The sequence below is a fragment of the Pleurodeles waltl genome, chromosome 8, assembly GCF_031143425.1.
Source record: "Pleurodeles waltl isolate 20211129_DDA chromosome 8, aPleWal1.hap1.20221129, whole genome shotgun sequence".
Lineage (NCBI taxonomy): Eukaryota > Metazoa > Chordata > Amphibia > Caudata > Salamandridae > Pleurodeles > Pleurodeles waltl.
The window spans coordinates 1,208,310,699-1,208,334,734 of record NC_090447.1 but is presented as its reverse complement, the minus strand read 5'-3'; positions in this window follow the sequence as shown (position 1 = coordinate 1,208,334,734).

Genomic DNA, 24,036 nt, shown 5'->3' with positions numbered 1-24,036 from the left:
GCTAATCCTGCAAAGCCCATTGAGGCCCATTGAAAACAATGCTGTGCCTCCTTTTAATGCCTGTTTCGAGCAGCCGTTAAAAGTGCAGATAAAATGGTGAAAATAAATCTCCTAGATTTCTTTTTGCTATTTTTTTCACCACGCCCTAATGGAGAACATCCCATTTGCATACATTATGCCTGCAGCAGGCATAATGTAGCACAAAGGGTTACAAAATGGAACAATTAATGCATTGCACCACTTTGTACATTTGGCACAACAATTTAGGCCTTGTTGGATCACATTAGCATAAAAAAATGACACTAATGTGGCGCAAGGAGGTGCTAGTGGCTCTTAAATCAGCTCCTGGATGTGACGAACAGTGTGATTGTTGAGTGTGCCTTGCAACTGTAAAATAGTCCCTCTTGCATTTCAAAGAAAGTACTTCTTACAAGACATAATTTTACAAGAGCCAATACCATGGGGTGAAAGAGAAGCACTCCACTTGTTGGAGCTAAAGGCCATTGTATTTTTATTTTAACCCTTTCGCTGCCAGGCCTTTACCCCCCTTAGGTGCCAGGCCTTTTCTTTTGGCTATGTGGGGCAGTTCGCGCTAGGCCCTCATAACCTTTTGTCCACATAAGCTACCAAAGCCAAATTTGTGTCATTTTTTTCCAACATACTAAAGATTCTAGAGGTACCCAGAGTTTGTGGGTTCCTCTGAAGGAGACCAAGAAATTAGCCAAAATACAGCAAAAAGTTAGTTTTAAAAAAAAGAAAATGGGGAAAAGGGCTGCAGAAGAAGGCTTGTGTTTTTATCCCATGAAAATGGCATCAACAAAGGGATTGCAGTGTACAAATCATCAGCTTCCCAGCTTTCAGTAGCAGACAGACCTGAGTCAGAAAACCACATTTTACAACACTATTTTGGCATTTTACTGTGACATACACCATTTTTACTATTTTTTTGTGCTTTTAGCCTCCTTCCAGTTAGTGACAGAAATGGGTATGAAATCAATGCTGGATCCCGGAAAGGTAAACATTTCTGAAAAGTAGACTACATTTGGAATCCAGCAAGGGGTCATTTGTGTAGATCCTACAAGGTTTTCCTACAGAAAATAACAGGTGAAATAAAGAAATATTGAAATTGAGGTAAAAAATCTCTTCATGTTTTGCTCTGTAACTTTTTACTGCAATGTCAGATTTTTGAAAGCAATATACCATTATGTCTACTGGACTCTTCTAGTTGTGGGGATATATAGGGCTTGTAGGTTCATCAAGAACCCTAGGTACCCAGAGCCAATAAATGAGATGCACCTTGCAATGGGTTTTCATTCTACACCGGGTGTACAGCAATTCATTTGGTGAAATATAAAGAGGGGAAAATAATTATCAAGAAAACCTTTGTATTTCCAAAATTGGCACAAATTAAGGTGTGGAGTAGCAGTGGTTAATTGCACATCTCAGAATTCTGGGGTCCCCATACTAGCATGAGAATTACAGGGCATTTCTCAAATAGACGTCTTTTTTAAACACTGTCTTACAATTGGAAGAAAAAAATGTAGAGAAAGACAAGGGACACTTGTACTGCTATTCTGTGTTTTTCCAAGTCTCCCGACAAAAATGGTACCTCACTTGCGTGGGTAGGCCTAATGCCACAACAGGAAACGCAACATGGAGACATCACATTTGCCCAAAGAAAACTGACATGTTTTTTGGAAACGGCGTAGCTGTAGATTTTGGCCTCTAGCTCAGCCGGCACCTAGGTAAACCTACCAAACCTGTGCATTTTTGAAAACTAGACACCTAGGGGAATCCAAGATGGGGTGACTTGTGGGGCTCTCACCAGGTTCTGTTACCCGGAATCCATTTCAAACCTCAAAATGTGGGCAAAAAAACAAGTTTTCCTCACATTTTGGTGACAGAAAGTTCTGGAATCTGAAAGGATCAACAAATTTCCTTCCACCCAGCGTTCTCCCAAGTCTCCGATAAAAATGGTACCTCAATTGTGTGTGTGGGCCTAGCACCAGTGACAAGAAATGCCCCAAAACACAACGTAGACACATCACATTCTCCCAAAGAAAACAGACTTGTTTTTTGCAAAGTGCCAAGCTGTGGATTTTGGCCTCTAGCTTAGCCAGCACCTTGGGAAACCTACCAAACCTGCACATTTTTGAAAACTAGACACCTAGGGGAATCCAGATGGGGTGACTTATAGGGCTTTCACCAGGTTCTGTTACCCAGAATCCTTTGCAAGCCTCAAAATGTGGCCAAAAAAAAACTTTTTCCTCACATTTCAGTAACAGAAAGTTCAGGAATCCGAGATGATCCACAAATTTCCTCCCACAAAGCGTTTCCCCATGTCTACCGATAAAAATGGTACCTCACTTGTGTGGGTAGGCCTATTGCATTTCTCCTCCGATCCGCGCTGGGAGGGGTAGGCCTCTTATGAGATCAGCATGCGATCGCGCCCTGATGTCATCAGATGCCTCAGGGGGATCAGGGGGTTTAGGGGTGTAAAGGGAAGTGATTCCCCTTCCATCCCTACCCAGGGGAGGAAAGTGTGAGGCCCCCCCGGGGGTTAAAAAATTGAAGTATTGCTCTTGCAGACTGCTATGCTGTGAAATCAGACCTCAAAATAACAATTCACATCTACAACAAACCACCTAGCAAATCACTGGTTACTTGACCAGTAACTGCACAAATGCAGTGTGCATAATTACGTACCCTTACATACTTTTATATACAGATATGAAAACAAAGGAAGTGAGCATGGTAATCAAAGGGAAATACTAAAATATTAAACAGTAGGATATCATAAAAAGCTTTCACAGACATTAAAAGGAAATAACTAATTTTGTCATATTGTAAAATATATAGTAAAAGCACTCTCAAGGAAATAGACTGACACAAATTCTACTCCTTTGGGAGCAAAGGTGGTTAATCATCTAGTGTAGACCACCAATGCAGAATGATATAACCTAATTACAAATACTAATTACACATCTACAGCAGCATACTTTTGAAAATGAATGGTAATATCCAGAGTCCTATTAGATGTTACAACCATACTGGTGGTGCAAATGTTAACATCTTCACAGCTGGAAGATGACTAACCATCCCGTGTCAATCCTCTTCTCCAACTCTAGCTTTTTTATAGTCTTGTTTATTACATGGCTCTCGCCTATAATATTAATTCAGCTTCCTTGTAAACATTCAATGTACATTACAAATAACATAAAGATTTCAAAACTAATGTGATGTATTTGCTCCTTATCCTACATTATGGTACACATAGGAAGAATGACACTTGGCAGCTAAACACTAACTCACGAAGGCCCAGGACTTTTCAAAACTACCAGCTCTTCCTTGTTTGCCATATGGTTACTTTGATGATTACAAATGATGACCATTAATCTGTCTTTGCTTACCATGGAAGAATTTTGTCCTGGTACTGAAGGATGATGCCATCTGACTTGCTCCACAGTATTTTTATTGTGTGTGTTTTTTTATACTGCTAATTCTTTAAATAGAAAGAATAGAGTACATTCTTCTGTATCAACATTATTTTGGATTGGATGCAGATAAGCAAAAATACAACTCAATAGTCTTATGCACATGCAGAATTACATATGAATGTCCTTCTGAAAAAAGTTAGGTTCTTTTTGGTTTAAGGTTATATCAGAAAGATCATTTTCATCCATTCACTTCATATGCCATTTCCCTCTGGTAGTCCACAAATTGGAACTCCCAAGTTCAACATTAACCATGAACACACACACATACAGATCGAATGTTTAAAGGTAGAGAAGAACCACTATGTAGACATGATTTTTTAGATAAAGCATAAGGTTAGAATTAACAGCATTCAGCTAGTTGTTTAGATGATGTTTTTGGAAATACTCACATGTGCTTTCCTTACTTTTGTCTATACACAGTGCAATTTTATGCTTCTTTACATTTTTTAAAGTACCTCACTGACTTTGTAAAACCCCTACACAGATCATATAGTGAGTGGTACAAAAATGGCATTTGGGATTTGCAGTAAAGGTTACTTGTTCATGGGTTCCCCAAAAGGTTTTGATTTTATGGAGCTAGATAGCTTGCCTTGTGGACCTTTGAGCAGTGAGGGCCTACTAACTAAGCTCTCAGTCCATGTGCTTTTATCCGTATACCATGCTGACTGATAGCCAAATTCTAATGGACATATATGACTTTTATGAAAACCAACAGTAAAAGTAAGACTGCACAATTTACATAAATTACATAGATGTCATGAAGTCCACACAGAGGTCCTCGTGCACCCACATGTGGGTTTAGAACCATAGCAGCACTACTGAAAAACAGTCCTGGAACACTGTTAAATTGTTAAAATGTCAGACTCAACCGTGGTGATATGTTTAGTCCAACATCCATAAAATAAAGAAAATATAGAACTGTGCAGTAAAGTCAAAAGGCCCAGGTGAATGAGGGTCTAAAGTGAGACACTGCATAAGGTTAAATACTAAAAACATGAATCCTTTTGATTCATACCTGCTTCAGTGGCATCTTATGATGTGAGCCCTGGGAGGCCTCAAGCCTGTGAAAAATGTACACGTAGATTAGCCAGTGGTATTTAAAGTCACCAATCAAGTACGTTGGGTGGTGGAAGCAAAAAGCGCAGATGGGCAGAAGCATGGTAGCCCTAAAAGAAGACCTGCTCAAACAATGTCCTTGGGATGCCTTACAGCAGGGGCATATAACCAAAAAATACCTTCTCAAACAATGGTCTTTGGATGCCTTTGGCAGAGGCATGAGGAGCAGGCAGGGGCCAGCGAAGGGTCAGCAGTGGGCATACATGGCACTTGGAGCTTGGGCAAGACCGGGGGCCATCCATGGAGATTGGTCACAAGGTGGAAGCCTAGCCGCCAAACATTGGGTACCTCACCAAAGGGGCCATTGATGAGGAGGCTGTGCATAAACCGTGGCTACAAGCATTATTGATAAGCAAACCCAAAGGACAATCAGAAAGGCTGAAAAACAAATAGTTTATACATGAACAGGTTTATGACTACAATTTGTAATTTTTGTAAGGTATCAGGTAATGTGTGATGTAATAAAACTGCAGTTGTTAATACTCCAGCAAGATCTCCCTGCTTGTTTGTTGAGGAAGAGGGACCGGGAAATGGGAGAAGGCTATGGAGTACATTGTCAAGAGGACAGCTAGAAGGGGGTTGGTGGTCTCTCGCGCGTCTGGGAGGGGTTTGAGTTAAGTGATAAATATTGTTTCAGGACTGCCAGTTATTACTTAATTTAGTGCAGAAGTGGGGTCCCTTTCCAATTGATGTCTCTACATCCTTTATCACAGAGTGACTTTGAGTGTTAGGTAAACTTAGGGGAGTGTTGTTGGGTCTTTACAGTGTGATTCTCTTCTCCAGTAAATAATGTGACCAGCTCTATTGGGCAGAATGTTCTGCAGAATCAACATACATCCAATGATTGGTGAGCCGTACAACAGTTTAAATAAAGGAGTGACTCAAGTACCTCTCTTTAAAGGATTAACATAACCAGGACTGGTTCCCCCTTAAATTGAACACATCTTCTTTCACATTCACTTTGCTGGGAATGTGATCAATCTGGCTGCGAGTTGCTATACATTCTAAGGCCTTGCCCTATCATAAGTCCTTAAAGGACACTTACCTGGGGAAAGTTGATGACCATTTACAGACTGTCAGATATATAAAAAATGATGAACAACACAGACAGATGGATGGCAACATCTGTAGCAGCAGCCAAGATGTGCTGACTAAAATATTGAAGCAGGCAGATATACCAGAGGACTGACTGTCAAAGATGCTCCAAACTGCTAACTGTGAACACCTAGTCTACAAGATAAATGATCAGGGTGATATCTTTGATAAAATCTGGGGTTCCTTCTTGGCAGACCTTACGACCCCCTACGCAGTAAACAATGGCGATTGACATTCAAGACTAGCCTAGTTGTCTACTGCAGTGTACACAATACTATATTCTGGATAGTCACATTAAAATATTTACTTTGTCAATTGGCATTTCATTTGAACAATCATTTGGACAAAAATAGTAGGTTGGCTCAGAATGGAAGAGATGTTAATGTTTCAGCCTGCCTTCTTGTATTTCATTGTAACACTTTACTCCTATACATTCTCATCTTATAAGGAGAATTTGGATGGGGATTGGTGAATTTGCAGGATTATCACTAAATGGATATTTGCTTGCTACAGAAAGACAGATCGTTATAGCCAATATTAAATCTTGGGTCAATTAAAGTGCTGTGGATAGTCAAGAGTAACGTTACTTTCCAACGTGCTGTACAACTCATATGTTCATTTACCACTATGCTCATCACTTATTAACCATTTACAGAGCTTATGTTTTGTTCACTCCAGAATTTAAATTCTACACCATGCACACACTGTCCACAGAGCTGTGTCTTTGTCACTTTGGAGTGGGTTACCTTGCACTGCATATTATACGTTGCATGTTATTTTAGAAATTATGAGATTACATTACATTGTCCTATGTCAATTTGCATAGATCCCTATGTCTAATGTTCATTTGATGTTCTACGAGAGTTAAGTTTTATGCACAACAACATTCTTTGCATGTATTTTAAAAACGCTTAAACGTTTGACTGTGCTTGTCTTTCTTTCACATACAATAAATAGTAGTTGGAAAATAAACAGTAGCCCATGAGGAAGAATGCTAACATGAAAGAAGACTTGGTTGATTCCTCCTAGTCCTGTTCCTCTAGCAGCTGTTAAAACTGTTGGCTACATGACACCTTGAGAATTTTCTATTAATATATATTGAGGGGTGTTTGAGACTGTGCTAAGAGCTGGTGTAGGGCCTTACGTCGAACAATCACAGATAAAACCCTCTACTGTTCCCCACAGTACATTTGACATATATAGTTGCCAATGCTGACCGCACTATGGAGCATATTTACAAGAAAGTGGTACATCAGCTCTGATGTGCCACTTTTTTTGCATTGTCATGGGCCCCCTAACGTCACCATGGTAGCGCTGTATTTACTATACTGTGCACCATGGCACACATTAGCACAATAGCATCATAGTTTATGATGCTATTGTGGTACTTTGCTAGATTAGCAGCATAAATTATGCTGCTAGTCCAGCAAAGCACAGGGAGGTCCATAGATCTTTGTGGGAGCATCACTTTAACACCAATGAAGAATAATAATAGGTGGTAGGCTTCTGGGATAGGGAGGCAAGTGAAGAGACCCTGAGAAAGTGCGCTGACCTCGGTCCAACCAATTTGCCTGTCCTGCCCAGTCACGACATTGATGGTGGCCCGACTCACAAAGAGCCTGCACTGTTGTGCCTGAGGCTCTGCAGTTGCAGCAAAATCTCCTCAAAGAGAATTCTCATTGAAGACAGTCCACCGCAAGTGTGGAGACTGCACCACGAGCGTGGAGTTTCCCCCATGACAACAGAGGCAGTTTGTGAATTAGCCCATCAAAATGTGGAGGAGGCAGAAAAAAAGGAAAGGTTCAGCTGCCAAGGGAAGGGATGGCAGCTGAACAATACCTGTCTCAACCAATCCTTCTTAAATTGAGAAGATGCTCTGCAGGACAGGTGTGTCTCTTGGAGTAGGGTAATATCTGCCTATTTTGAGGCCACATAGGAGAGTATTTTCCTTCTCTTGGCATAGCTTAAGAGACTGTTGGCCTTGAAAAAGACAATGTGCAGAGGATGCATTGTCATAGTAGAAGAGAAGAAATGTAATGTGAAAGGTGACAGGCATGAATTGGCGGGTACAGTAAGGAGCAGGAAAAGGGGAAAAAGGAAAAAGATCTAAAGGACCATTTAAGGCAGCAGACATGCCCCAAATCTTCCACACTTCAAAACTGATTGTGGAACTTTAGTTGGTGGGTCTAAACTTCTAGCTCAGGGCTGGACACCCGCAGGGTGAGAGTAGAACACCCATGTGCAGATAATGTAGGAGGCTTTTGTGACACAGAAAGAACTAGGGAGGAGAGTGATGCAGGTCCCTTGCGAGGATACTGAAAGTTGACAGACACTAGGGGGCGGAAAGGGAGCGGGGAAACAAGAGGGAAACACCCGCAGTGACAGGGTGGGCACAATTGGGAGGCCTAGGTTTCTACAAACATGCATCAGTGTGATGCAGTAAGTTACCTGTGGGTTGTAGAACATGTGTGTAGTAAATATACAGTGAATAATAAAAGATATTCTAGGCATTCGGGCACCCTTTATGAATACTCACCTGCATCCATCAGTCCGCCCCTTTGCCAGACAACTCTGATGGCTTTTAGGGCAATATCGACTTCTTTCTGACATCGTCTTTCTTGATTTCCTCCACATAACTGACCACCTTTCCCTGTCCATTGCCTTTTTGAAGGGCCTAACCTAGAGTTTTCTACAAGAATGGCAGATAGTAGCATAGTAAACTTGGCCATCACACACATACAGACAAAGGAGGGAGAAAGTAAGAAGCAATGGGCACTGCAGATAGGCCAAGATATTTCCAATCTGTGCATCCAAGACCCTCTCAGGACAAGGGAAAGGGAAACAAGTCTCCTCAGTGCGCTGGATGATGAGTCTTTTGAGGTGGTGGTACCACCATGAGCTTCAAGACAGCCAGTCAAGAATCTATTGATCATAGGCATCCATGAACAAGTATGCACAAGGTCTGTAGCCTCCATTTCATAGTAAGGCGTGGGCATGTATGGCGCACACCAGGGGCCTCCAGTGAGGCAAGGCAAGTTGTTCCCTAGACCAAAGTGCAAAGAAATGATGACTGTTATCAGGCACAACCCCAAGCCCCACTCCCCCAGTCCTCCTAGGTAGGGAAACATGCAGTGGGAAAAAGAGGCCCGATCTATGTATGTTGATCCCCCTGGTGCTTGTTGACTGTGCCCCCGAAAACCCCTATTGTCTGTGTCAGCCCATGCGCTTGGCAGAAGTTGAAGTTCTCCTGGGGTTATATTTTAGCAATGTACAATTAGACTGCACCTAGAGCAAACACGTGTGTAGCCACTAAATGAACACACAGCAGAAATCAGCAGGTAACCCCCTTACTTCTGTAAATTAATAAATCTATGTCACTATAAAGCTTCAAGGGGCTCTACTAATTAAATTCTACACTGCCTCCCAAATAGCCGTTACATTTTTAACCAAGTGCACACATTAACATTTAGTTCAGGTAATAGGTGCTTACCTTTGAGAAGAGACAGGGAAAGGCAAGCAAAGACACTGAGGAAAGTCTTCTGCTTCATCTCTGAAACCTTCACATTTTCACAGAGTTCAACTTCCAAAGCTGTGGGTTCACTGTTTCACTTGGGTGAATGATGCCACTGGTCCACACTCCTGTAAACAGGCACATACTTCTGCAAAGAAGGGTGCACAGTATATCTGTTTATTGCAAGAATGTGAATCAGTGTGTCGGAGTAATGAGATCTTATGTCTCTGTGATGTTAGGTCACACGCTCACTTACTGTTCTGCCCACCTGCCACCTCGTACACAGGCATCTTTGTGAGGACCCTTTTAGGACCTGGGTTGGTCACCCCTGTTTTAACTTAGTTGTACAATTCATATTTTTATTCACAGTCTATTCATGTTAGCAAGGCTGCTTTTTAGCAATGGCTTTTTAAATAGTTTATCAGTTTGCTTGCATTGTAGGAAAACAAGGAATATGGTACTCACTTAATCAGCTTTTGCACCATACATAATCGGTACTTCTTGTCCAAACATATGGAGTGAGGTACATGATATGCTAACTAGTGTTGCCAGTACAGGAGACAGCTTCAATCACCAAGACACAGCAATACATCAGAACTGTATTCCTAATGCGGTATGGTTTATTATATATCCCACGTACTGACCCAAGCAGGGCAAATGTCATTCCAACCACAACGATCCTGGGACGCATGTTGTGTGACATGCAGCCACTGATCTGCCAGCTCCTTGAGAGGATTGCCATGTACACAACAGGATAATTCCTGATTCACTATTCAGGTATGGAGCTGGGACTAATCCCTTAGACCAGGCCAGGCAGAGCGTTACAACCACTATTCTCTGAGATATAGACATAGCGCTGGTGAGTCCGGAACCTTCAGACTGCGCTCTAGAGCGAGTCTTTCTCTGGCAAAGGCTCTCTCTGCCTCTGCCATTCTCTCCTGTACTAAGGCCTTCTCTACCTCAGCCCTTCTCTCCTCAACAGCTAGGCACGCTAACTGCAACTTCAGGTCCCTCTCTTCCCGCCTATCTCTTAGCTCATCAGGCGTCAAGGAATGAGAGGTAGCCCTGCTTCTTACACTGGACCCAGCAAGGGACTCCCTATCACTGGGGCCTTCCCTGTCAACTGGCGTCCCCAACCGGTCATTCTCACCCTCCTGATCAGTCTCTCTACCACTCTCTAGGGATGAGGTCTGGGAGCCCTCCCATTGGGAACCCTCGCTACACTCAGGATCCTCTGGGTACCCCCTAAGCACACTCCCTCCCTGGATAAATGTCACAAACCTTTCAAAGAAATTCAGAGATCTCCTGAGGTCCCCTTCTACAGGCAGCCCTCTCTCTCTACAGAACCCCTCTAATTCCTCCTGCGTGTAAAACGGCAGGTCCTCTAAATCAAAGGTAAGCCCCATCTTGAAAAGGTACAAATAACTCAAATGTGACAACCACAATACCCAAGCGTGAGAACTGAAAACAGGAAAAATGACCAAATAGAGAAAGTTAAGAGAAGCCAAACATGTGATGGTCTAAACGCAATCCTTGTAGTGAAATAATGAGTCACAATGGTATTGTGCAAGCGCAAGTCCTATCCTCACCGCTGACTTCCAATGTTAGAAATGGGGTTTCTGGTTGGCTAGGGTATGCACCTCAGCCAGGCAGAACTTACCCACTCTAGTCAGGGCAAGGGAGTTACACGTCCAAGAAAACCCCTGCTCACCCCCTTGGTAGCTTGGCACGAGCAGTCAGGCTTAACCCGGAGGCAATGTGTAAAGCGTTTGCACAATACACACACACATGTGACGCAACATCCCCACCACAAAGGAAACACAATACCAGATTATATGAAAATACACTGTATTGTACACAACGCAATTATCAGACTAAACATCACATAACAGTACTATCCTGCTACCTTAGCAGTTGTCAGAACGTTACACATTAGTTACTCTGCAAACTAGCAGTAGTCACACATAACACACAGGTTACTCAGTATTCTGCAACATAAGCAGTAGTCAGGAAACACGTTATCACATTAGAACACTTGTCATAAGAATATCATAAAACGCCCATAGTAGGAACATTAGAAAACCTATGGCAAGTTAGGAAAACATATTAGCAAGACATCGCCGAAAATCGCCGTTTGCGAGTCGCTAAAGACACTTTGCTATGTGAAATGCATTTTGCGAGTCGGAACCGACTCGCAAAATGCATTTCCGAGTCGCAAATAGGAAGGGGTGTTCCCTTCCTATTTGCAAGTCGCACTGGTATGCAATTTCATTTGCGACCGCGATTGCGGTCGCTAATTAAAGCGCAGTTACCATCCACTTGACCACTTGACCCCTTCCCCTTTGTGTCTGGACCAAAAAATAATTTTTCAGAGCAGGCAGTGGTCCAATGGACCACTACCTGCCCTGAAAAATACCGAAACAAAAGGTTTCGGTTTATTTTTCAAAGTGCAGCTCGTTTTCCTTTAAGGAAAACGGGTTGCACTTTGAAAAAAAAAAAAACTGCTTTATTTAAAAGCAGTCACGGACATGGAGGTTTGCTGACTACAGCAGGCCTCCATCCCCGTGAGTGCCCTGAATCGCTATGGGGTCGCAAATTGCGACCCACCTCATTAATATTAATGAGGTGGGTCTTTGCGACCCCATAGCGACTCGCAGAAGGTGTCTGAGACACCTTTCTGCATTCCAAATTGCGACTTGCAATTTGCGAGTCGCAGGGACTCGCAAATTGCAAGTCTCAATTTGGATTTTTCCTACATCTGGCCCTTAATTACCAATGTGTATAGCACATAAAGCAGGAAAATTGGAAGGGCAGAGCCCGACAAACCTAAACCAGGCATTAACCCCTGGGCAAACCCATCTTTGGAAATAATAGACAAACAGGATTACTAGCAAGTTAACTAACACAAGCCATTACTAAACTAAACTCAAAAAATCTCTGATAACCATACCTAGGCAAAATAACAACAACTATTCACAGCTCAACAATTGAAATACCAGAACCATGCCAATGTGTCCATTTTAAGAATGTGCTACTGTAACATATAGTGGTAGAAGGATCTAAACAACTGCTTATCACAATGAAACGTTTGGGGCCTGATTTTGATCTTGGAGGAGGGGATACTCCATCGCAAACATGATGGATATGCTGTCCACCATTTTACGATTGATTAGGATAAAACGAGATCGTAATACTGTGGATGGGATTTCCGTCATGTATGTGATTAAGTATTTCCCTCCACTGAGATGAAAATCAGGCCCTTAATAACAAGATCTTTGTGATTTATAGCTAAGGCCCTCATTACAACCCTTGCGGTCGGTGTTAAAGCGGCGGTAACACCGCCAACAGGCCGGCAGTAAAAAAATGGAATCACGACCACGGTGGAAACCGCCAACACAGACAGCCACTTTAACACCAACAGACAGGCGGAAGACAATATACCGCCCACCCCATCACAACCCGCCAATCTGCCAGCTTTTCCAGGGCAGCACCAACGCCATCAAAAGCACAGCGGAAACAGTGTTTGGAGGGGAAACCACTCACTGCTGGACACTCAACGAAGAACCAGGACGCCATGGAGCCCGAGCTGCAGGTCCTGCCCATGCTGGTCTACCTCCTCATCTACCAGGAACACCAAAGACGGTGGCGACGATGCCGGTGAGTACTGCACCTAGTACACAGGGGATAGGGGAGGAAAAAGAGAGTGACACACACACTCAACATGCAACACCCCCACCCCCACCCTCACCCACAACACCATACACACAAACTGATCCAACAACATTGCATTTACACCCCGTAACCCCCTGGAAGAACGCAAGGACAAAAGGAATTGAGTCAAACCAGTGATATTTTCGAAATAGGCATACAATGTCCTTCACAAATCTTCGTGGGCCACTGGGCCAAAAATCATGGACCAAGCCCTCACTTGACTCCTGACTCAATACGGAGAGAACACTGCAGGGGCATCAGGCTGAAAAAACACAGGCACCTCAGAGGGATGGGGAGGGGGGGCACCTCAACCGGAAGATGGAAGAACGCCACTGCTCCTCAAGGGGGCTCCATGCCCACAGCGATGTCCTGGGGAGTGCAAGGCCACAGTCTCTCAGGTGGGTGGTTTGCCCACTGCTTGGTCCTGGAGAGTGCAAAGCCACAGTCTCTCAAGTGGGTGGTTTGTCCACTGCTTGCTCCTGGGGTGTGCAAAGCCACAGTCTCTCAAGTCCCTCAAGAGGGTGGTTTGCCCACTGCTTGCTCCTGGGGAGTGCAAGGCCACAGTCTCTCAAGTGGATGGCTTCTTCCACTGGTTCTGGAGGGGGCTTTTGTGCCCAGTGTGCTTCATCCTGCCAAGGATAGGGTGAGTGGATGCCTGAATCCACTGGTTCTGGAGGGGGGCTTGGTGCCCAGAGTGCTTCATCCTGCCAAGGATAGGGTGAGTGGATGCATATCTCCACTGGTTCTGGAGGGGGCTTGGTACCCAGAGTGCTTCATCCTTCCAAGGATAAGGTAAGTGGATGCATATCTCCACTGGTTCTGGAGGGAGCTTGGTGTGCAGTGATGCAGTACTTGGGGTGTGCCAGTACACTTTCCCTCACCTGGGTGTCTGAGGCACGAGATTTGCAGGGAACAGGTAGCATGATAGTTCATGGAGGCAGAGCTAGACTCCATCCTGCGGCGGCTAAGGCTGCTAAGTGGTGGTAGTGTCGGTGCTGGTGGGGGTGCTGCCAGTGGTGGTGGTAGGCTCCATCCCGTCTCCTGCAGCCTCGGACGGCCGTCCACTGGGGCTGCTGATGCTAGTAGTGGTCCTACTGTCAGCGGTGCAGGTGGCGGTGCTTGCTGTGGGGCTTGCGGCAGGGCCGCTGGCGGTGCTGGCCTTGGTACCTGTGCCGGTGCTACCAGTGGTGGAGGGAGGCTCCAGCCATTCTCCTGCAGCCTCGGATGGCTGCCCACTGGCGATGCTGCTGCTGACAGTAGTGGTGGCAGCGGTGGCGCAGGTGGCGGTGCCCGTGGCGGTGCTTGCGGCGGTGCTGCACACAGTGCAGGTGGCGGGGCTGGCGGTTCTGCTGGTGGGCACCAGGGCTTCACCTGCATCCTCTGTCAGCTGAAGAGCCTTGCCTTTGATTTTCTTTCCCTTCCTCACCTTGGCAGATGCTGTTGTGGCCTTGGCACTGTCAGCTGGAGTTTTGGAGGAGGCCTTGCTGGGTGGGTCGTGCTCCTTGCCCTTGCTGCATGCTGGCCCCTTCTTTACCTTGGCAGGTGGCGGAATGGTATGATTCTTTGCAGGGGATGGTTGTCACTGGCTTTCCTGACGGGTGCCCCCTTTGAGCCTCTGGGAGTTGCAGGTTCCACATTGGACGGCGACTTGGTGGCTGAGGTGCTGGCCGGGTTCTGGACACCATGGCGAGAAGGGAAGGATGGGGGGTAGGGAACAGGTCAAAGTTTGCCAGGAAAGGTTTTTTAGACACACTGGGGAGGGAAGAGGAAGAGGGTTTTGAGGTGGAGAAAAAGGGAGTGGTTGTAGGAGGTTTCTGCCTGCTGAGTTTGGGTGAAGGTGCATGGGCTGGATGCTGTTGTGAGGTGGAAGGCTATTGGATGGGTGGGTGCTTGCATTTGTGTACTTTGGGAAGAGGGGTCATAGAAACACTGGGAGAGGACACAGGGGATGTGTGTATGGTTGTGGGGGTGGTGATTGCTTGTGAGGGGTGTGTTGTGATGAGCGTGCTGGTGATGGAGGTAGTGGATGAGGATGTAGTGCATGCAGGTGTGAGTGGAGATGCTATTGGGAGGCAGGTGGATGACAAGGAGGAGGGGGAGACAGTGGACGCAGTGGATGTTGGTATGTCTGCATGGGTATGTTGCCTGAGAGATGAAGTGTGGTCCTTGTGTTTTCCTGAGCCACTTTTGTGTGTTGATTTGGGTGATTGCTGGTCTGAAGGTGTGCTTGGGATGGGCTGGGGTTGAGGTGATTGGGACTGGGTAGAGGAAGTTGAAGCGGGGAGGCTAGACACAGGGACAATGGCTGCCATCAGTGCTGAGGCCAGAGCCTGAAATGCTCTCTGTTGGACTGCCACACCAGAGTGAATGCCCTCCAGGTATGCATTTGTTGCAAATGCCTCTCGACACCCTGGATGGCATTCAGAATGGTTGACTGCCCAACAGTGAGGGATCTCAGGAGGTCAATAGCCTCCTCACCGAGGGCAGCAGGGCTGACTGGGGCAGGGCCTGAGGTGCCTGGGGCGAAGGAGATGCCCACCCTCCTGGGTGAGCGTGCACAGGAAGCATGCTGAGGGGCTGCTGGGAAGGCGGTGCTGGTAGTGGCGGCTGTACCTGTTGATGGGGTGGGCACAGAGGTGTCCACCAACGCCAGGGAGCTTCCATCGGAGGAGGAGTCGCTGTCTGTGGCCTCCCTTCCTGTCCCCGTCGTGGTGCTCCCCTCGCCCACTGTCCCACTGGTGCCCTCACCCTTGGTGGATTCGCCCTCCAGGCCCATGAGGGATGCAGCTCCCTCTGTCGCCAGTGCCTCTGCTCCTCTGCCAGATGATGCTAATGCACATAAGTACAGGGTGACAAAACAAAAAGGGGGGAAGAGACAGAGGATACACTTGGTCAATGCAGGCAACACCACTACCGTTGGCGTACACAACACACAGGGAGCAGCCCTTTGCACTAGGCCATGCGCAACCAGTTACTGAGATAGTCACCAGCCCATGGGGTACAATGCCTAACACTATCAGCTGCACCCCAGAAACCCAAAGGACCCTGCCCAGTAGTAGATGCCCACTAACACTAATGGGGTAGGTGTGCTTCAGAGCCTGTCCAAAAAGTGACCTACCCTGCCATCTTCGTCCTGGCCTAGGGGCACCCATAGCCCTTCCTCCCACCCAGGTAACCCTTAACGCGTGCACAGCAGATTCAGTACTCACACCCTTGTGGCTGCTGTGATGCCTTCAAGCGCCCATCCAACTCCGGATAGGCCACTGCCAGGATGCAGAACATCCGGGGGGTCATTGTGCAACGGGCACCCCTTCCTCATTGGGAGGCCAGCCCCAGCTATGCCTCTGCCTTCTTCTTTGCCCAGAGGCGCCGGTCCTCCCACCTCTTGCAGCAGTGGGCGCTCTGGCTGTTAAAGACCCCCAGGGTCCGCACCTCCTTGGCGATGGCACGCCAAATACCCTTTTTCTGGTGGGCGCTGACCTGCAGGGAAAAGATAACAGAAAAGAGAATTAATTACCCGTCTGGACCGTCACACTCATGGTCCACAAAATCCCTCCCATCCCCCGACGCACATACATTGACCACCTTACATGGAGCACTCTGGCAGGATGTCTCTGCCCCCCCACATGTGGCTTACTCACACAGCACTCCAGACCTTCATGGCCCACGCATCATGCTCACAGTGTACTCACCTGTTGGTCTGGAGGACTGTAGAGTAACATGTACTGGGGTAGGACCCCATCCACCAGTTTCTCCAACTCCTCCGCAGTGAAGGCAGGGGCCCTTTCCCCAGACACATGAGCCATTGTCGCTTCCAGACACAGGTCACAGCAGCACTTGCAGTGTAGGTTCTCTCCTGTTGATGGCCAGGTAGTAAGTGAGTGGATAGATAGAAAATGGCGGTGACGTCCGCGGCGGTGCATACCGTCACTGCTGGCGTACATCACCATTGGCTCCTGGAACCCACAGGGCCCAATGATAACCAATGCAAAGTTGAGCGGCGGTCATCGACCGCTTACCGCGACGGCACACAACGCCAGTGCAATTACCTCATTTCCACTGTCACTCCTCACAAGTCAGGCATCTGCCATTTCAGGGGGCCACAGGGCCTGGCACCTAACTGCGTCACAGCAGACATTGGCATGGCAACTGATTTTTGGATTCACATTTTGTTTCTGTAAAGTAAATAAATCAGCATTAGTGCATAAGATGTGGGAATAAGACCCTCTGCTCACCGTTCTCTTCCATAAAATTCAACCCATGAGGCAGAATATGAGATGGCGGCATCCTCCGGTGTACAGACCCCTGGTGGACATTGCAACAATGGAGGACAGACACATTATCATTACCTACAGACTTGATTGTGCCGCAATCCAGGAACTGTGTATCCAATTGGAGCCAGACCTGATGTCAGCTATCCGGCAGTCCACTGGTATCCACCCTCTAGTGCAGGTCCTGGCAAGTGGTTCCTTCCAAACAACAGTGGCCATGGCATCAGGGATGTCTCAGCCAATGTTCTCTAATATGTTGACCAGGGTGTTGCCAGCCTTGCTGAAACACATGCGCAGCTACATCATGTTCCCCCAGGTGGAGGATTTGGCCACAGTGAAAGCTGACTTTTATGCCCTGGACATATCCCCAACATCATAGGTGCCATTGATGGTGCACATGTGGCATTTGCCCACCCCCCCACTGCAGAAATTAGCAAGTTTTCAGGAATAGAAAAAGCCATCACTCTATGAATGTGCAGATGGTGTGTTTGACGGAACAGTACATCTCCCATGTGAATGCCAAGTATCCTGGCTCAGTGCATGACGCTTACATTGTGAGGAATAGCATCATCCCTTATGTGATGGGGCAACTCCAAAGGCACCGGGTGTGGCTAATAGGTGAGGCCAAGGTCCCCACCCAGTATATTTTGGTGTATGGGGTTGTTCCTAAGGGTGGGTGGGTGTCTAACAGGTATCCCTTGATATTTGCAGGTGGCTCTCTTTCCCCCGACCTCTCATGGCTACTGACCCCAGTGAGGAATGCCAGGACAAGGGCAGAGGAATGTTACAATGAGGCACATGGGCGTACAAGGCAGGTTATAGAATGGACCTTTGGCCTCATGAATGCCAGATCCCAGTGCCTCCATCTGACAGGTGGATCGCTGTACTACTCACCCAAGAAGGTGTACCAGATGCATGTTGCACAACCTGGCCTTGAGATGCCAGGTGCCTTTTCTGCAGGAGGATGAGCCTGGAGATGGTCTTGTGGCAGTGGTGGAGCCTGTGGACAGTAAGGAAGAGGAGGCAGGGGAAGAAGATGTTGACAACAAGAGCAACATAATTCAACAATACTTCCAGTGACACACAGGTAAGATGTACGTTCTATTTACATTTCAGTTATCTGTTGGACATTGTACAATGCAGACTCTTACCCTATGTCTCTGGCCACTGACTGTACCCTTTGCCATCTCTATTTTCAGATACCTGTGCCACACTCTTTCTCCTGCTATGTGTACTGCTGCCCATCCAAAGGTCATTAAAAAGTATATTTCACTGTACATTTGAGTTGCTATGCTTTGATTCTGATTTACTAATACATTTGTGAATCATTTGACAGACTTCAGATGTGTATTTGTTCCAAGGGTGTTTATTTAGGTAAGTAGAGGGGGATGTGCAATGGGCTGGGGTGATGGTGGAGGAAGGTCCAGTTAGAGTCCAGTCTCTTGGTAATATAGGTGCATTGTCCAAGGGGGCATGGGAAGTGGAGCAATGGCAGTTCAAGGTGGACAGGGTGACAGAGTGGGACAGAAGGGTGACAATCAGGAGAGTCTTATTTCCTGGCGGGGTCTTGGCAATGTTCTCTGCCTTCTGCCTGGATCTCAGGGACCGTTTGCGGTGTGGTTCTCTTTCTGTAGGGGGTGGGGTGCTGGTGGCCTTTTGTTCCTGTGGCAGTGCCTCCTGTCCACTAGCGCCGGCAGAGGTGGAAGGCTGTTCATCAGTTTGGCTAGCATCAGGGGCCCATTGTTGTGCCACTGCCTCCCTCATGGTCTTGGCCATGTCAGCCAGCACCCCTGCAATGGTGACTAGGATGGTGTAGATGTTTGTTAGGTCATCCCTGAGCCCCAGGCACTGTCCCTCCTGCAGCCGCTGGGTCTCCTGCAGCTTTGCCAGTATCTGGCCCATGGTCTCCTGGGAATGGTGGTATGCTCCCAGGATGTTGGAGAGTGCCTTGTGGAGAGTGGGTTCCCTGGGCCGGTCCTCCCCCTGTCGCACAGCAGTCCTCCCAGCTTCCCTGTTGTCCTGTGCCTCTGTCCCCTGAACTGTGTGCCCACTCCCACTGACCCCAGGTCCCTGATCATCCTGGGTGTGTGGGTTTGCCTAGGGTCCCTGTAGTGGTGGACACACTGCTGATTGACGTGTCCTGGGGACAGAGGTTGGTCATTGTGATCCGGGTGTGCAGAGCTGCTGTTGTCACTGTGGCCCTCTTCAGGGGGGGACTGGATGTAGCTGGCACCTCCTGTCTGGTGACATTGAGTAGGGGTCCAGTGGGGATGGAAATGAATTGTTAATGTATCTGCGAGTGCCATCTTGTGCATGGGTGTCTTTCCCTGTATGGTTGTGATTTTCCTGTCAGCTTGGCCTTGTGTTTGTGGTGGTTTTGTGGGCTGGATGAGTCTCTGTGATGCTGTGGTGATGGGTGCCCATGCAGGTCTGTGATGGGTGTCCATGCATTGGTGTAACGTGCCAGGCTTGGTTTTGGGATGAGTGGGTTGTGATAGTGGTGTATATGTGAGGTGGTGGGGTGATGGGGTGAGGATAGGAGTGGGAGTTTGTGATGGCATGCAGGTAGGGTTGGGGGGGATAAAGTAGTAAAGATTTGACTTACCAGAGTCCAGTCCTCCTGCTACTCCTGCCAGGCCCTCAGGATGCATTATTGCCAAGACTTGCTCCTCCCATGTTGTTAGTTTTGGGGGAGGAGGTGGGGGTCCACTGCCAGTCCTCTGTACAGCTTCCTGGTGTCTAGCAACCACGGAACACACCTTCCCCTGTAGGTAGTTCCACCTCTTCCTGATGTCATCCCTTGTTCTAGGGTGCTGTCCCACGGCATTGACCCTGTCCACGATTCTCCACAATAGCTCTATCTTCCTCGCAATGGATGTCTGTTGCACCTGTGATCCAAATTGCTGTGGCTCTACCCAGATGATTTCCTCCACCATGACCCTTAGTTCCTCCTCTGAAAGCCTGGGGTTTCTTTGGGGTGCCATGGTTGTGGTGTGAGTATATGTGTGAGGGTGTGTGCAGTGATGTGTTGGGGTGTGTGGTGTGAGGTGCGTGGGTGGTGTATGGGTGATGGTGTTCTGTGCCGCTGATTGAGTGGGTGTCTCTCTCAGTTAGCAATATTTTTTTTAGTAGTGCCAGGGGTTGTGGGTATTGTGGGTGTGTGTTTTATAGTGGTGTGAGTGTGTGGGTGTGGTGTGTGTATGTGTTTCAGGTGTGAGAAGTGCGAATTGTCCAATGTGATGGTGTTTTGTAAATGAATGCATATTTTGAGTGCAGAGGTGTTTACCGCCAATGGTTTATAGTGGTTGAAAGACCGCTGCGATGATTCGTCGGTCGTGATACTGTGGGCGTATTCCTGTTAGTGTAACGGTGTGGGTTTGGATATCGCCAGTTTATCACAGACCTTTGGTGTGGCATACTTGTGTGTGTGTCTTTATAGTGGCGGATGTCTCAGTGTGGGTCATAATACCCGTGGCGGAATACCGCCATGGTCACGGTATGTTGGCGGCCGTTAGGACGGCAGTAGGCGCCATTTACCACCAGGGTTGTAATGAGGGTCTAAGTCTTCTGAAATGTTGGACTTTTGGCTGCCATGTGCCGTAGCACTTACCCATGGCCCCTAGTGCAAGTGTATGTGAGCTCTGCCAAGCATATGTTTTGTAGTGGGAGTGGACCCTTCCAATACAAAAAGTGTTCAAATTTTTAGGTTAAGCGTGCAAGCGCTTTGACCTGCTGTAGGTATTGTGGGCTTTTAACCACGCCCACCGCACGCTCATCACTTTCACTCATTCGTGGACTTGCCTTTCGAAAATCCTTTATCATCTTTGGTAAATGCTTTACGTTTGTCTCTCCTTGGGGTGGTTTTGTTATGTCTTGCAGACTGCCCCTGTTACATGGATAATTGCATGATTCCGATAAGTTTGACTGCCAGCAAACTTCTTTTTCGACCATGGCACTTTGAATCGGCTTGCTTATGTCAAGTGTTTTACTTTACATTTTCAATTTATGAGACAAAAAAAGTCCAGTTGGGAATTTACAACGCTAATAGCTTTAGCTCGAACACATGCAAGACCCACTGCATTGCAAATGCTGGTTTATGTATACAGTAAAGGGCAGCACACAATTAAAGTGGGAAAAATGCGGGGACTTTTCAAACTAGCTCTACTTTTATGCCTGCCTCAAGAAAGTGCATTTTGCTGGTGTAAATCCCTGTCTACACGTAATTTGAAAAGATTTTGGTGGAGAATTAAATCCCAACAAAGCATTTTGTGCTGGATTTTCATCACCGTTGTGACACAAGTGTCAATTTCTCTTCTAGAGTTAATTATTGAGAGTTTCTTTGTCCCTTGTTGTTATTTGGTTAGAACTTTGTTCAAAGTTCTTAATATGTATTGGCAAGACGATGATGTCACCTATGACACTGGCTCAGATCAAAAGGTTTTCCTTAGCAGGTTATTCACAGCCAAGCTGCTCATTGACAACAGCACACTGTGCACAAATGTCTCAAGTTTCAGCTCATAATTTTTTTTTGTTTAGCCGGCCTTAATTCTCGAACTTTCTTTATGTGAAAGAAAGCTTTCCACCATATAAGTTTCCTTTCTTCAAGTCATGGCTTTAAAAGCTCAGCTTGTAGAGACTTTGGGGGTCATTCTGACCCTGGCAGTCCATGACCGCCATGGCGGAGGGTGGCGGAAGCACCGCCAACAGGCTGGCGGTGCTTCCTGGGCGATTCTGACCGCGGCGGTAAAGCCGCGGTCAGAAAAGGGGAGCCGGCGGTTTCCCGCTGGCCCAGGGAATCCGCCATGGGGATTCCGACCGCCTTCCCGCCAGCCTGTTTCTGGCGGTGTCCACCGCCAGAACCAGGATGGCGGGAACGGGTGCCGTGGGGCCCCTGGGGGCCCCTGCACTGCCCATGCCACTGGCATGGGCAGTGCAGGGGCCCCCTAACAGGGCCCCACAAAGATTTTCACTGTCTGCTTTGCAGACAGTGAAAATCGCGACGGGTGCCACTGCACCCGTCGCACCCCTGCAACTCCGCTGGCTCCATTCCGAGCCGGCTTCATTGTTGAAGGGGCTTTCCCGCTGGGCCGGCCGGCGGTCTTCTGGTGGTCGCCCGCCGGCCCAGCGGGAAAGCCGGAATGGCCGCCTCGTCTTTTGACCGCGGAGCGGTCTTTCGGTGGGAACCGCTTGGCGGGCGCCGACCGCTGACCGCCGCGGTCAGAATGGATGCCTTTATCTGCCACTTTTTCTTTGGGTCCTCTATTAAGTTTCATAAAACTTGTGAATGATTGTAAAGTGCTCTGGGGTGCATTCAGCCTTGACCCCTCCTACATAGCCAGTATACCAAGAATGTTTGAACCCTACCTCTTAAGGTTTCCCTTGTTTGCTTCTGCATGCTCAGTCTGAGGAAGGACTAGTATTGCATTCTGTGTGATAGTGACACACAACGCATTGGCCCTTCTGATGCAAAACGTTACTGGAAGAAATAGTATTTCAACAGACATTTCGCAATTTATATGAATGGCATGTCATTGTTTCTTTTTGTGCACGCTTTGGTATAACATAATTGCAATTAAGGTACCACAGGTACTCCAGATGCGGTACAACTCAGAGTGATGAAAGACGTTCTGTAGTTTGAGCGAAAGCAGGCATACTGCCATTCCAAATCCTCAAGTGGATTTTATTACATCAGTTTTTTGGGGTTAAATAAAAGACTGCCTCTTTGTGATACACTTGGGCTGAAAATGTTTTGTCACGGTGAGAAATTATTAGTGATAAATGTGTGTATCAAGTTTTAAGCAGCCCACTGAAATAAACGGCCTTAATTTTCTTAACGTTCAAGGAAATGTAAACATCCATCATGGTCTTAGCAGTTGTGCTCGATGAAATGAAAATATTGGCAACTTTGTCAATGGAGGGAAACTTTAAACATACCAAGGCAAGTGTTATTGAAGACTGCTGATTATTTAATTGTCGCTGAAATCTGGTCAAATGAAAGTGCTAGAAGTAATTTGTCGTGGAGCTCAAGGATGCAGAGAGGGAGATTTTCCCCAGCTAAGTGGTGTTCTTAGTAAGAGTGCATAGGTGCAGCTGAGATATAGGATCTCAATATAAGAACTACAATAATCCTAATTCTGTATTCAATTGGATTTTGCAGTGAACCAGGAACCAAGAGATGTGTGGGAACCCCTTTCTCTGCACACATTTCACCAGGTAAAAAGCTTAGATGTGCCTGCTGGGCCATCCACATCCTGATGGGCTATTAATATGTTGGTGGGTCACTCTGGGCAGGATAGGAGCAAAGAGCAGACACTTGCACCTGAATGGAATGTGCCTGTCTCCACACAAGGAGCAGCATAACCCCCTGCTGTGTGTGTGTGGAGCCAGGGCAGGAAGGGCAGGGTCTTTGTGTCCTTCAAAGGCCTCTCTTTGAAGTCTCCCCCACTTTAAAAGCACCACTGGCTATAAGAACTGGATTTCTGACCCTACCAAATAAGTACACTTTTGGACCTGAGGACATTCTGTCAGGACAAAGGACTGTTGTGCTGTTGAAAGAACTGTCATTCTGCTGGACTTTGCTGAACTCCTGCTTTGCTGTGCCTGCCCAGCTGCCTGTAGCCCTCCTTGCCTGGGAGTGAGGAGGACTGGACCTGCATCTCTACATCCCCAGAACCAAAGGGACTTCAAGTGCTTGCTGGCTTGCTTCCTGTTTTGAAGACTCAGGACATTTAAAGAGTTACTCTACTCTACTACATCCTCTGGACTCTGCAAACTGTTAGTCCTGCCTGGCAAGTGATGCCAATCAAGTCCTGGGCCCTTCTAAGAAGGTTCTCCA